Source organism: Pleurodeles waltl, chromosome 11 (assembly GCF_031143425.1).
Source record: "Pleurodeles waltl isolate 20211129_DDA chromosome 11, aPleWal1.hap1.20221129, whole genome shotgun sequence".
NCBI lineage: Eukaryota > Metazoa > Chordata > Amphibia > Caudata > Salamandridae > Pleurodeles > Pleurodeles waltl.
The window spans coordinates 685,538,396-685,554,491 of record NC_090450.1 but is presented as its reverse complement, the minus strand read 5'-3'; positions in this window follow the sequence as shown (position 1 = coordinate 685,554,491).

Here is a 16,096-nt window from a genome sequence, read left to right as displayed (position 1 = left end):
ATCCATGGCAAGGAGGCAATAACTGATTCAAAGACTCTTATTGGTATCTCTCATCCCAGGATGACCTTTGAGTGATATGGGAATAAGATGGAATCTCAGTTAATTGGGCACAACCAAAATATCATGTAATGTACAAGACAACTTTAATATGTGCGTTGATGTTCTCTCAAGACCTCCTTTTTCCAATATGTTCACCAAAAGCTTGTGGTCAATGCAGATGAGGAAGGATCTACCCAGCAGGAAACATTTGAATTTTGCCACGGCTCAGGGCTTTAAGTATGATTAAAAAAGTGTGTGGGGAGGAAAAGGGGGTCTATAAAACAGGCATGGCCTATATAATTAAAGGAGTGGCTTAAATATGTGAAATAAGGGGCAGATTAATGGAAAGTGGCGCTACACCTAAAACTACCCAGAACTATTGGCTTTGTCAATGATGGTTGGCTGTTTAAGATAAATGAGTACCAATATTGCTTTTGTTACAAATTATTAATATGAAGATGTTTCAATTATGAAATTGTGAGACTGTCAATTAAACATTACTGAAGCCTGTGGAAAAAGTGGTGGTCTTCTGTGTCTCAGTCACTCCTGTTCTGTTCACTGCATGTTAGACCCATACACCCTTTCTCTCCAACTCTCCCCCATCTGCATATCTCACACCTCATCTGTTTCCTCTTTAGCACCCTGTGCTAACTCTCTACTGAATGTACTTCCTCACTTCTCATTCAGTTCATCCCCGCCAAACACACAACAAACACATACACATTCACATGTAAACACTGCATTTTATTCTACTTTCATCTTGTCACTATTTCGAAAACTGTGTACCTCCCTTACACACACATTTGCAGAGAATCAGAAATGCAGCTGGAATACGCAACCGTTGCTCTGTGCCCTCTGCAGAGAGGCCTAGGATTGAATGATCACGTATTCTGGATACTTTTCTTGTCAGAGCTCTCAATCGTGGCCCGTTATAAACATCTCAAGGTGACTGAGTTCAAAGTACACACTTTCCAAGAGTAATATGGTATATGAAAAATAATTCAGAAATGCAAGATCCTGGAGAGAAAGAAAAGAATACTCGTATGGAATCTAAGAGTAAATAATCGTATGCAATATAAACAGAAATCCCATTGCTGACATTGCTGTCCTTAAAGTTAAAGGCGTGAATATAAGGCTTGATAGGGGTCCGTTTTAATGTTCATTTTCAATTGGCTATCAGATCTGGAGGCACACAGCCCTCTTAAATCTCTGCCACCGTGCGCACACACATGCTAGGAGTTCATCTTGAATCGCAGAATACGTAGTCTCTGGACTCCTCAACTTTCATGAGACAAGACTATTAGTCACTTTTTGTCTCTGAACAGCATAAGTACAATTTGATATGCAAGGAGAGACTTCATTGTTTATTAAGGGGTTTCAACGGGGGCGCCTCTTGCACTTCTTTTTTCAGTTTTTACTCTTTACTCATTATTTTCCTCATATAAAGTCGGCATTCTTCTTGATCACGTTCCTCATACAAAGCCACTACCTTCTGCATATAGGTGGTCATTACAACCCTGGCGGACGGTATTAAAGAGGCGGTAAGACCGCCAACAGGACGGCGGTAAAAAAAATTGAATTACGACCGTGGCGGAAACCACCAACAAAGTCAGCCACTTTAACACTCCGACACCGCCACGGCGGTACAAACAAACAGCTTGGCGGTCACCGCCAACAGACAGGCGGAGGACAAAGTACCACCCACAGTATCACAACCTACCAATCCGCCACCTTTTCCGGGGCGGATTCACTGCGGACAAAAACACTGCAGAAATAGGACCTCGAAGGGAAAACGCTCACTTCTACACACCCCATGAGGAACCAGGACGCCATGGAACCAGAGCTCCACATTTTTCCAGCCTTTATCTTCTGGTTCCTCTACCAGGAGCACGAACGGTGGCGGCGAAGACCACAGTGAGTACTGCACCTACGACACAGGGGAGGGGGGAGGGATAAAACAGGGACACGCAACACGCAACACCCCCCACCCCCACCCTCACCCACGACAACACACATACTAATACATCATGATACATTATAGTTACACCCCTCAACCCCCCCGGAAGAATGCAAAGACCAAAGAAAATGAGGGTAACCATTGTAATAAATTAAAATGCAGTACGCAAAAATATACTTATATACACTATTAACAAAATATACACCAAGAATAGTAGTCCAGGTAGTGCTCCATTGAAGTCCGTGGAACACTGGGCCTACACGGTATGGGCGAGGCCCACACAAGATCCTCGACCATGACGGAGAGAACACTGCAGGGGCATCAGATAGCAATAAAACATGCACCTCAGGGGGAGGGAAAGGGGGGACACCTCAGCCGGTTGAGTGCACAACGCCAAATCCACAAGGGGGCCACATGCCCACTGTTCAATCCTGGGGAGTGCAAAGCCACAGTCTCTCAAGTCTCCAAAGTGGGTGGTTTGCCCACTGCTTTATCCTGGGGAATGCAAAGCCACAGTCTCTCAAGTCTCTACAGTGGGTGGTTTGCCCACTGCTTTATCCTGGGGAGTGCAAAGCCACAGTCTCTCAAGTCTCTACATTGGGTGGTTTGCCCAATGTTCAATCCTAGGGAGTGCAAAGCCACAGTCTCTCAAGTCTCTACAGTGGGTGGTTTGCCCACTGTTCAATCCTGGGGAGTGCAAAGCCACAGTCTCTCAAGTGGATGACCAGTGGTCTTCATCCTGCCAAGGACTGAGGTAGAAGATGTATCTCTCCACTGGTTCTGGAGGGGGCTTGGTGCCCAGAGTGCTTCATGCTGCCAAGGACTGAGGTAGTGGATGTATCTCTCCACTGGTTCTGGAGGGGGCCTTGTGCCCAGAGTGCTTCATCCTGCTAAGGACTGAGGAAGTGGATGTGATACTCCACTGGCTCTGGAGGGGGCTTTGTGCCCAGAGTGCTTCATCCTGCCAAGGACTGAGGTAGTGGATGTATCTCTCCACTGGTTCTGGAGGGGGCTTGGTGCCCAGAGTGCTTCATCCTGCTCGTGACGGACTCAGTAGCGTCAGTGCCCTTGGCGCTCATGGGCCAGCGGTGCATGTGGCAGCGGTGCCCTGTTCAGTGGTGCTTGTGGCGCCAGAGCCCTGTTCAGCGGTGCTTGTGGCAGCGGTGCCCTGTTCAGCGGTGCTTGTGGCGGCGGTGCCCTGTTCAGCGGTGCTTGATGCGGCGGTGCCCTGTTCAGCGGTGCTTGTGGCGGCGGTGCCCTGTTCAGCGGTGCTTGTTGCGGTGTGGTCCTTTGCAGTGACTCAGCTGCTGGCGGTCCTTCATGGCCCAGCGGGGCTGGTGCTTGTGGTCCTGTCTGGCCCAGCGGGGCTGGTGCTGGTGGTCCTGTCTGAGCCAGCTGGGCTGGTGCTTGTGGTCCTGTCTGGCCCAGCAGGGCTGGTGCTGGCGGTCCTCTCTGGCCCAGTGGGGCTGGTGGTCCTCTCTGGCCCAGCGGGGCTGGTGGTCCTGTCTGGCCCAGCAGAGCTGGTGCTGGCGGTCCTCTCTGGCCCAGCGGGGCTGGTGCTGGCGGTCCTCTCTGGCCCAGCGCGGCTGGTGCTGGCGATCCTGTCTGGCCCAGCGAGGCTGGTGCTGGTGGTCCTGTCTATCCCAGCGGGGCTGGTGCTGGCTGTCCTGTCTGGCCCAGCGGGGCTGGTGCTGGCGGTCCTGTCCTGGGCAGCAGGGCTGGTGGCGGTGGCCTCTTGGACAGCAGGGTAGGTGTTGGCGGTGTCCTCCTGGGCAGTGGTGATGATGGCGGTGGCCTCCTGGGAAGCGGGGATGATGGCGGTGGCCTCCTGGGCAGCGGGGCTGGTGGCGGTGGCCTCTTGGGCAGCAGGGCAGGTGCTGGTGGTGGCCTACTGGGCAGCGGGGATGATGACGATGGCCTCCGGGGCAGCGGTGATGATGGCGGTGGCCTCCTGGGCAGCGGGGATGATGGCGGTGGCCTCCTGGGCAGCGGGGATGATGGCGGTGGCCTCCTGGGCAGCAGGGCAGGTGCTGGCGGTGGCCTCCTGGGCAGCAGGGATGATGGTGGTGGCCTCCTGGGCAGCGGGGATGATGGCGGTCTTCTCCGCCGTGCTGCTCTTCCCAGACCTGCTGACTTTCTTGTGGCCCTTCCCCACCTTGGAAGGTGTTGCAGCTGACACACTACCACCTGTACCCCTGGGAGCAGATTTGGTGGCTGGACTCTTCCCCCTCTCCTGCCGGGCACTGGCCAACTTTTGATGCCTGACAGGTGGGGGACTGTCCGTGCTGTGGCTCCGTGCCACACTGGCTACCCTGGTGGCCGGTGCACTCCAGATTCTGGTGACTGCAGGCACCACTGGTCCCAGAGATGTTGTGGCTGCGGTACTAGGTTCGGACCTGGAGAGTTGGGCCCTAGGAGACAGACGGGGTGGGAGAGGTGTGGGAAAGAGGTAAAGGTTGGACAGGAAAAGTTTTTTGGAAACACTGGGACGGGTAGCTGGAGGGGATTTGGGAGTGGAGGAAGAGGTTGTGGTTGTAGGAGGTGTTCATTTGGTGACTTTGGGTGAAGGTGCATGCGCTGGAGGCTGTCGTGAGGTGGATGGCTGTTGGGTGAGTGTGTGCCTGCGTTTGTGTATCTTGGGAGGTGGCGTCACAGACACACTGGGAGAGGACACAGGGGACGTGTGAATGGCAGTGGGGGTGGTAACTGCACGTGAACGGAGTGTGGTGGTGTGTGTGCTGGTGATGGCAGTAGTGGCTGCAGATGTAGTGCATTCAGGTGTGAGTGTAGACAAGACTGGAAGGGAGGAGGGAGACGAGGAGGAGGGGGACACAGTGGAGGCAGTGGATGTTGGTGTGTGTGCATGTGTGTGATACTTGCGTGAGTGCCTGTGGGATGTGTGGTGCTTATGTTTGCCTGAGCTTCCCTTTTGTGTTGACATGTGTGCATGCTGGTCTGAAGGTGTGCTTGGGATAGGCTGAGGTAGAGGGGATTGGGTCTGGGTGGAGAAGGTTGGAGGGGGGAGGCTAGACACAGGGACAATGGCTGCCATCAGTGCTGAGGCCAGAGTCTGAAAAGCTCGCTGAAGGGCCGCCTGACCACAATGAATGGCCTCCAGGAATGCATTTGTTTGTTGCAACTGCTTTTCTACACCCTGGATGGCATTCTAAATGGTAGACTGCCCAACAGTGAGGGACCTGAGGAGGTCAATGGCCTCCTCACTGAGGGCAGCAGGGGTGACTGGGGCAGGGGCTGAGTTGCCTGGGGTGAAGGTGATGCCCACCCTCCTGGGTGAGCGGGCACGGGGCAAAGGCTGAGGGGCTGCTGGGAGGGCGGTGCTGGTAGGGGGTTGGCAGCTGTACCTGTAGATGCGGGGGGCACAGATGTTGCCATCACCACAAGGGAGCTCCCATCAGAGGACGAGTCCGTGTCACTGGTGTCAGCTCCTGTCCCCGCTGTGGAGCTCCCCTCACCCTCCGTCCCACTGGTGAACTCTGAGTCCGTTGTCTCGCCCTCCAGGGCCATGTGGGATGCAGCTCCCTCCTGCTCCAGTGCCAATGCTCCTCCGCCTGATGATGCTAATGCACACAAGAACAGGGAGACTACAAAAAGGAGGGGACGACGGAAGAAAGACATGTTGAGTGCAAGCATTACCGCTACCGTTGGCTGAAGGGCCGCCTGACCACAATGAATGGCCTCCAGGAATGCATTTGTTTGTTGCAACTGCCTTTCTACACCCTGGATGGCATTCTAAATGGTAGACTGCCCAACAGTGAGGGACCTGAGGAGGTCAATGGCCTCCTCACTGAGGGCAGCAGGGGTGACTGGGGCAGGGGCTGAGTTGCCTGGGGTGAAGGTGATGCCCACCCTCCTGGGTGAGCGGGCATGGGGCAAAGGCTGAGGGGCTGCTGGGAGGGCGGTGCTGGTAGGGGGGTGGCAGCTGTACCTGTAGATGCGGGGGGCACAGATGTTGCCACCACCACAAGGGAGCTCACATCAGAGGACGAGTCCGTGTCACTGTTGTCAGCTCCTGTCCCCGCTGTGGAGCTCCCCTCACCCTCCGTCCCACTGGTGAACGCCGAGTCCGTTGTCTCGCCCTCCAGGGCCATGTGGGATGCAGCTCCCTCCTGCTCCGGTACCAATGCTCCTCCGCCTGATGATGCTAATGCACACAAGAACAGGGAGACTACAAAAAGGAGGGGACGACGGAAGAAAGACATGTTGAGTGCATGCATTACCGTTACCGTTGGCTGACACAACAGACACAGAAGCCCCCTGCACTACTCCGCGCACTTGGGCTCCACTGTTCAATCCTTGGGACATGGCCTACAAGGCTATGGACGACACCTGAACACATGGATGACACAGGAGCCTGACTAGGTGTACTTGCCACTGTACACAGGTGGCAAGGGGTGCCACAGGGTCTGCCAGAACAAGGGAACCTTGCCTACTAAACTCGCCCTGGCCTAGGGAAACCCACAGCCCACCTCCCCCACCCAGACACCTCCACTGCGCGCAAAATCAGCAGAATGAGAGTGTACTCACCCCCTTGTGGCCACAGGCAGCTGCCATTTCAGGGGTCCACATGGCTTAATTTTTAACTGCATCACACATACCTAGGCCTAGCCTCAACACACATACAGGGCAATTTTCGGATTATGATTTGTGTTCTGTGTAAGCTGTGGGTACGTACCTCTGAGTTGTTTGACTCTGTGCTCGCAGTTGTCCTTCATAGGCACTGTCTGCTGGGACATGTGAGGAGATGGTGACATCCTCCAGTGTACAGACCGCTGGTGGACCTGTCGACAATGGAGGAAAGACATGTGATCATCACCTACAGGCTTGACCGTGCCACAATCCAGGAACTGTGTTCCCAGTTGGAGCCAGACCTGATGTCAGCTATCCGCCATCCCACAGGAATCCCCCCTCAAGTGCAGGTGCTGTCAGTACTCCATTTCCTTGCAAGTGGGTCATTTCAAACAACAGTGGCCATAGCATCAGGGATGTCCCAGCCAATGTTCTCTAACGTGTTGTCCAGAGTGTTGTCTGCCCTGCTGAAACACTTGCGCAGATACATCGTGTTCCCTCAGGTGGAGGATTTGCCCACAGTGAAAGGTGATTTCTATGCCCTGGGACATATCCCCAACATTATTCGTGCCATTGATGGGACACATGTGGCCTTGGTACCCCCCGCAGGAGTGAACAGGTGTACAGAAACCGGAAGAGTTATCATTCCATGAATGTGCAGATAGTGTGTTTGGCAGACCAGTATATCTCCCATGTGAATGCCAAGTTCCCTGGCTCAGTGCATGACGCCTACATCCTGCGGAATAGCAGCATCCCTTATGTGATGGGTCAACTCCAGAGGCACCGTGTGTGGCTATTAGGTGAGCACCTGGGAGCAAGTCAGTGGGAATGGTTGTCTGGGTCTGGGGATATCCCTACAGGTCAGTGTGTGTCTAACAGTTGTCCCTCGCCATTTGCAGGTGACCTCAACCTGTCATGGCTACTGACCCCAGTGAGGAATCCCAGGACAAGGGCAGAGGAACGCTACAATGAGGCCCATGGGCGAACTCGGCGGATAATAGAGCGGACCTTCGGCCTCCTGAAGGCCAGGTTCAGGTGCCTCCATATGACAGGTGGATCCCTATTCTACTCACCAAAGAAGGTGTGCCAGATCATCGTGGCCTGCTGTATGCTTCAAAACTTAGCTTTGTGCAGGAGGATGGTCCAGATGGCAGTATTGTTGCAGCTGTGGAGCCTGTGGACAGTGAAGACGAGGAAACAGAAGAAGAGGCCATCAACAACAGGGACTCGGTGATCCTGCAATATTTCCAGTGAGACACAGGTAAGAGTACAAACCTACCTCCTACATGTACTTTAACACTACTACCTCTCTACTGTCTGTCATTTTCACCCAGTGTATGGTCACTGAGTTGTCACTTTCCCTTACGATTTCACAGATGTGTGTCCCACAGTGTGACATCTGCTTTGTTTCCTCATGGACGAGCTGTGTGACATAGGTATGTTGACATTACAATTGAAAGAGCATTTTGCCTCTGTAATTGCTAATACACTATTTCGAAATCACAGACTGACTCCAGATTGTTTTGTGCTTCAAGGGTGTTTATTTAAGTGCTCAATATTGGAGGGGGTTGTAAAATGGTGAGGGGTGATGGTGGAGTAATGTCCTTGGCAGAGTCCATTCTATTAGTCTCACAGATGCGTTGCCCAAATGGGCATAGGAAGTGGAGCTGGGGCAGTTTGAGGATGGACAGGGTGACAAGGTGGGACAAAAGGATGACATTCAGGGTGGTCTAATTTCGTGGGGGGGGTCTTGGCACCGTTCTCTGTCTTTGTCCTGGATCTCAGGGACAGTTTACGGGGTGGTTCTCCCTCTGCAGGGGGTGGGGTGCTGGTGTGGTGGTCCTGTGGCGGTGCCTCCTGTCCACTAGCACCGGCGGAGGTGGTGGGCAGTTCATCGTCCAGGCTAGTGTCAGGGGCCCCTTGTTGTGCCACAGTGTCCCTCCTGGTGTTGAGTACTTCCTTCAGTACCCCTACGATGGTGCCCGGGGTGGAATTGATGGATCTGAGTTCCTCCCTGAAGCCCAAATACTGTTCCTCCTGCAGGCGCTGGGTCTCCTGAAACTTGGCCAGTACCGTTGCCATCGTCCCCTGGGAGTGGTGGTAGGCTCCCATGATGGAGGAGAGGGCCTCGTGGAGAGTGGGTTCCCTTGGCCTGTCCTCCCCCTGTCGTACAGCAGCCCTCCCAGTGTTCCTGTGTTCCAGGGGCCTCCGTCCCCTGGACCGTGAGCCCACTACCACTGCCCCCAGGTCCCTGTTGTTGTTGGGGTGGTGGGTTAGCCTGGGTTCCCTGTAGTGGTGGACATACTGCTGATTGACGTGTCCTGGGGACAGAGGTATGGGCCTGCTGGGTGGGTGCTGGTGTTTCCAGAGGGGGGAAGGTCTGTAGTGGCCTGTGACTGTGTGAGGGGAACCGACTGTCCAGAGGTCCCCGATGGGCCGGGCTGGTCATCTAGATCCAGTTGGACAGAGCTGCTGTCATCACTGTGGGCCTCTTCTGTTGGTGGTGTGGACATGTGTGGACCCTCCTGTCCGGTGACATTGGGTAGGGGTCCTGCAGGGGTATAAAAGGATATTTATTACATCTGTGTGTGCCATGGTGTGCAATAGGTGGGTGTCTGTGTAACCCAGTGCTTGCATTCCTGTGTGGGACCTTGTGTGATGGTGGATTAGGGGGGTGTATGGGTATGTGCAGTGGTCATGCTTTGGTGATGGGTGTCCATGCTTTGTTGTTGCATAAAGTGCTTGGTGTTGGGATGGCTGGGTTGTGATAGTGGGACATTAGTGAGGAGTAGGAGTGATGGGGGTGAGGATGAGGGTGGGGGTATGTGATGGCATGCAGGTAGGGTGGGGGATGTAATAGTAAAGCTTTGACTTACCAGAGTCCATTCCTCCATCTACTCCTGCGAGGCCCTCAGGATGCAGAATCACCAAGACCTGCTCCTCCCAGGTTGTTAGTTGTGGGGAAGGAGGTGGGGGTCTGCCGCCAGTCCGCTGAAGCGCAAGCTGGTGTCTTGAGACCACGGAACGCACCTTTCCCCGTAGGTCGTTCCACCTCTTCCTGATGTCATCCCTATTTCTTGGGTGCTGTCCCACTGCGTTGACCCTGTCCACTATTCTTCGCCATAGCTCCATCTTCCTAGCAATGGAGGTGTGCTGCACCTGTGATCCGAATAGCTGTGGCTCCACCCGGACGATTTCATCCAGCATGACCCTGAGCTCCTCCTCAGAGAAGCTGGGGTGTCTTTGCCGTGCCATGGGGTGGTGTGGGTGATGTGTGGGGTGGTGTGTACAGTGACAAGTGGGGTGCTATTTAGTGGTGTATTGTGTGAGGTGCGTGGAAGTAATGTGGATGATGGAATTGTGTGCCTGTGGATGCTTGGTAGTTGTTTGTAGTGTCTCTCTCTGGCCTTCTCTCAGTACTTGTGGTCGTAGGGGTTTGTTGGTGATGTGGGTGTGTGTTTTATATTGTATTGGGTGTGTGGGAGTGGTGTGTGTATGTGTATCAGGTGAGTGAATTTTGAATTGTCCAATGTGGTTGTGTTTTGTAAATGTGTGTGTATTTTGAGCGCGGCGGTGTGTACCACCAAAGGAATACCGCGGTTGAAAGACTGCCACGTGGATTTGTGTGTCGTGATAGTCTGGGCGTATTTCTGTTGGGCTGACGGTGGAAGTTTTGTTTTCGCCAGTTTATCACTGACCTTTGGTGTGGCGGACTTGTGTGGGTGTCTGAATTTTGTCGGATTCTGTGCTGTGGGTCATAATAGCTGTGGGGGAATTCCGCTGCGGTGTGTTGGCGGTCTTCTGGCCGGCGGTAAGTGGCATTTACCGCCAATGTTGTAATGAGGGCCATCGTTCTTTATGAATATTGTTTCTTGGTTTTGAAGCTTCTGTGCTGGGAGACACCAAAGATGGTTTTGGAGCTACACCTTCAGCACTGTATAATCTTGCACTTTTCCTTTCTGAGTGTAAGTTTACTACTCTGAATTCTCTGCAGCATCCCATGCAACCTGGCCATATGTCTGCTCAGTATTAGCATTAATGCTAAATGAAAACATTATCTTGGAATGCACAGATGCCTTACATTCCTTCGATTTTTTTCATTGATTTTTGGAATAATTCTGGTGCAGAGTTTAGGCCAAAAGGCATGCAACAGAACTAGAATGATCTATGGAGTGTGATGAACACAGTGAGGTTCCCTGAGACTTGGTACAGACGTATCTGATTATATGAAAGTGTGAAGTCGAGGATGGTGAAGACTTTTGCATCACTCAGATTATTTACCATTTTGTGGGTGAGTGGCTCCCCTTCCCTTTGGCAGTTCAAAGGGTAAAGATCAATGCATAGCCTTATTTCACCACTCTTTTTTACAATGGAAACAATTGGGATGCTGATTTGAGTTCAGTGAAGCCATCTGATGCCATCAACTTACTACTTGCCTAGAACTGCTTTCACATCCTTCCGCCCTGATAGAAGTAGGTTGAATACTTTCTGATTAACTGATTGTAGAGTTACATGGTGTTGGAATCCCTTAAGGTGACCCAGATCATGTTTGAAGGCTTTTTCAAAGTCCAGTAGAACACTCTCCTAAATGTTCTCCATCACACTGAACACAAATAGCACCTTATATGGGTTTATTAGCATGTGTTGATTTTCTTGCCTAAAGCAACACAAAATGTTCACATCATGGTCAACAACATAAACCTTGGTGGTGGTGCATCTTTCTTCAAAGCATAATTCTTCTTTGAAAACACCCTCATGCTTCATCTTGTGGCCCGATAGACACCAGGTGTACACAAACATGGTGGACATGCTGTTTGCAGTCCATTATAACCTAGGGCACTTATAATACAGCTGACAGCATATCCACTTGTGGAGAAGTGTGGCTCAATGGTTAGAGCGGCAGACCCTGATGAAGAAATCTGGCCTGGGACCAGGGTTCAATTCCTTCCTCGGTGGGTCTTGGGCTCAATTTCTTCAGACCTGATAATTCTCACATCAGTGCCTAATCTAATTCATGGGTCCCACTCTGTAACTCTGGGCAATAGCTTGCTTAATTGTCACAATGGCCCCAACAGTGCTGGGATGCCTGCTTCACCTTGGAGGTTGCCCAGGAGTGGGCACCTCACAGGGAAAAGTGAGGAGAGGTTCCACAGTGGTATGCATACAGTGCCTTGAGACCCTAACAGGTGAGTAGTACGCTGTACAAAGTTTACAGTTTACCAAGTTTTGGTGAAGTATGTCATCTGCCAAACTATAAATACGACCCTAGGTTAATTCTGGGAAAGTAATCTCTTCTGCACCTTGCCATACGAAGATCCCAAGACAATTTTATGAAGGTCAGTGCAGATCATGCTGAGGGTGTGAATCAGATCCTGGCAACTGCACACTTAAGTCAGGGACTGGAAATAGGCCATTGTGAATTGCAGAAGAGGCTGCACAGTGTGCGGCAGACAGCATAAAGACCAATGAAAATCAGTGTAAAAAGCTGGCACTTGCATGGCACAGTAAAAGGGACACTGATGATGAAAGACCAAGCGCGGCTTGGGATTGCATTCTATTTGCAATAGCAGTTTAATTAATGGCGATTGAGGCAAGGTAGGAGGCATTACGCTTCAGTCCTGGCAGATGTGCAACCCCCAACTTGTAAAACTACTGCATGCCACCTTACCCCAATGTCCTCTCCCAGTAAGCTAACACATGTGGCAGAACATGCACAGACACACAAGGAAGGGAAAGGATAGGGAGCAAAGGACTACGAGGAGCATGTACACAACACAATGGCATAACAAAACTTGAGCCCCACAAAAAAGTACATGGAGGGGCCCTCCTCTGGACTTAATCAGGTGCTCTCAGGCCTGGGTACTGTGCAGAGGGGGCCTTCTGGAGTTTGGGCCCCCAAAACATGGGGGGCTGAGGGGCCTTTGTTACTTCCATGACACAACATATCTTGATCTATGTCGCTGTAGCACATTACACTCTTTTTAGTCCTATGTTTTTCTTCATTAAATAACCTATCCAGGAACTTAGCTTGGTCTGCAAGATTGTGGGGTGTGAGTGTCAAAATTTGCAACAATCACATTGGAATATCATGTTAAAATAGATTACACTACAAGCAGGGTGCATATGTGTGGCTTAAGGGGCAGTGGAAAGGAAGAGGAACACGGATTGGTTGGGGTACTGAGTGAGAGAGAATAGTGTATTTTGTAAACAATCAACATCTTGGAAGACTTTCAAAACAGAGAGGGAGAGAGTGTGTGTGTTTGTCTGTGTGTATGTACAAATTCCTGGTGAATTCCTCACCATACTTGACTGAAAGCAACTGTATCCAACTATTGACCAGAAAATAAATTTATTAGGGGGCTATAACACCCCAAACATCCCCCCATGAAGCTACACCAGTGGACTTATTTTTTTATGGACCTCAGCTTCCTGTGATATTTCCAGTAGACCCGGCCACTATGGAATTAAGGTTAGTTATTGGAGCACATGGGGGTTGCCGACACTGCATGACTTTTGAAATTACAGCATCACTGATGTAAAAGGTCTACAAAGCTTGAGAGATAACAGCACAGTGAAAGTAACTTGAAATGGGAATAGATAAATTAGCAGTGGTTGGTCTTCTTGGACACTGCATTGAGGCAAAACAGAAAAGACCACCCCAGCTTTGATAGTAAGGTGAGGCATCATTGTGGAGTGATATCACATCAGGACAGAAGGCCTAAAAAAAGAAGTGGGGGGCAAACTAAGTTAGACAGTATGCAAGTGACATAACGGCATGTGACATTGTGGTATGTGACATTGCATGTGGCATCACAGTAAGTGGCATCTGTAAAATAATTAAATTACAATTGTGTGTTTAAGAGGCTATACGTGTAAATACTCACACAATTCGATACAGCTGACATTCTTACAGTGCATGCTCTTTTATATAGGGATTAAACAAAGTCAAAAGTTTGCTTCCAAATCGTATTTTCTGTTAAGTGCTTTTAAAGTGAAAACAAGCTGTGCGCCTTTGTTTCTTTTTCACTGCTCAAGCTCCTAGGTGTGAGGCTACAGATAGCTCCAAGGAAGAATTGTTCTCGCACAAAAGGAGAGCTGACGGCCTTTAAATCAACTCTTTTCTTCGGCTCAGCAGGAGGGAAAAATGAACAAAATAAAAAAGCCCCTCCACCACCACCTGTTGCTTGGCGGAAAGCAGTCAACAGTGTAGACACTGCTGAATGTGTCCTGGTGTCAGAAAATTACAATGGGGCAAGTTCAGTTAAATTCACTAGAGACCTATTGCTTAGCAGCGTGGGCAAAATAGGGGGTAGACGCTGCTTACCTGCATGTAGGTGGAACTCCTCCGTTAGGGTGGAGGAGCATCGCCCACACCCTGCCAGCAGCAGCCGCTGCAAATCACCTTTAACAAGCAAAACGATAATAAAACATGTTTATTAGTGTTTTGTTTGTTAAAGGGGTGGGGCTTTGAGGATGACGAGATGAGGGGAGTGCAATGTGCACTCCCCTCACTGCCCATGTATGTTTGGCCGGCCGTCTCAGGCTGGCCAAACATACATGCTCAGTAGGCTCTCTCCATCCCAGCAACACAGTTGCCGGGCTGACGAGAGCATGCACAGGCTCCCAGTCTGCCTGCGAGTGCCCTGGCTGGGCGCTCCCATCCAATCCTAATGCCGCTTTGAGCAGCGTCAGGATTGTCCACAGGGCAGGTAGGGAGTCTGTGCCTGCAGTGCAGCAGAGGAGCAGCATAGTGGCAGCTGAGAAGCAGGTAAGTGATTTTTTTTTATTAATTTGCCCCCGCACTCCACCCCCACCAATCCGCCACCCCACCCTAAGAAAGTCCTGCGAACTGCTCCTGCCTGTGTGTACTCCTGATTTGTACCCTGTATCACGTGTAGGTCAGGCAGCAACATCAAGCATTGTTATGTCACTTGCTGATGGCCAAATATGCTGTCATGATAAGAAGAGGCATCAAGCAAAGGTCAGGCATCTATGCGCTACATTGTGGTGTCACACAATTGAAATACAAGTGCATTTGGAAAACGTAAGAGCTTTACATCACTACTTCACACTAGGTCCTGTGGTGTCAACAAATGTTTTGCATTCAAAACTTCTTTCTGTGTAACTCTATTCATCATTTCAACATCAAAGCGCTGCTGGGACTAAGCGGGTAAGAGAGACAGTGCCCTGTTAGGCTAAAATGTTTTGATTATTTGATAATTTCCTGTCAGATTTGTAGCTCGAAATTAAATATAAGGTAACATTTTCATACACAAATATTTTATTACCAAGCACATGCATTGCTTATTACACTATTAAATCTGTAATTCTTAAACTTTGAGTATTGACCTTCAATTCTTCAGTCATTTTTTAGGATGCAGTTGTGTTTTTTAAAACAACATGCTTGCTTCCCAAGTATGCAACCACCAGGGGAATACCTTTTAAGCCTAGTTGGTCCATCATGAAATGAAAGCAGTAGTTCTGAGTTGCTCGGGAACTGCTTGGTAGCAATAGAAGGAAAGAGATAGAACTAGAACAAACACACACTACTTTTCAAGTCTTGATTCAGGAGGTCAACAAATATATCATCATTTGCCTGAAATAGTACCGACTAACAAAGGGAGTGAATACTAAGAATTATCTTGTTAAAGCTACTGGAGAATCACCTGCACTGCAAGATAAAGATCAACTTAGATCATTTTAGGCTTACGTGAGTATTATGCAAGATTTGTGAACAGATATGTTCTAATTACTGAAGCACTGAAGAAAATACTCAGAAAGAAGAAAAGGTTTGAATGGGGAGAAATTAAGGGAAATACATTTAAAAAACACCAGCTTTGAAATAAGTTGTGTCAAGTAGTGAGTGCACTGTTACTGCTAACCGGAATGCCATTAGCCCAGCAGATAAGTTAAAATTGAATTTATGGGTGGTGTGATTCACATCATGTGTTGACCAGAAACTCTTTATTTATTTAATGAGTGAAAGATTTAGGCAAGGCATCGTCCATTAATATATGTCTGGTTTCAAAACTTCATGAGTAAAATGTTGAAATCAATCATTTTTTCTCTTGGTTGTAATCAAATGGTGGATTGTTTGTCTGAGTTGCCCATTACTGACCAGTAAAGCTAGGTTGATGGTGAAGGTGGGAATTGTGTTCAGGTCTGGATTATCTTATGGGGCAATCAGGCAGTGACTGACATGCTGGTCTGACAGATCAGTGAGTAGGCCAGTTTTTTTTTACCAGTTAATGGTCGGCTTTATGGACAAATGGGTGGGTTTTTCCTGTTGATTTCCATGATATTACCAATGTTTGGCTATTTGCTCCACTTTTGTTTTGGTGCCCAGGCCTATTTTTTCTCCCAGTCCGACTCTGATTGTTTTGCGGAATCAGTTAATGCTGTGTATCGTTATAAAGGCAGCATATAACTCAGAATAAATGGAAAGTTCTGTGTGAGGCTGTTACATTCTAAAGAAAGTTTGCAATGATATGCTGTTTGGATGGCCTCCTTCCA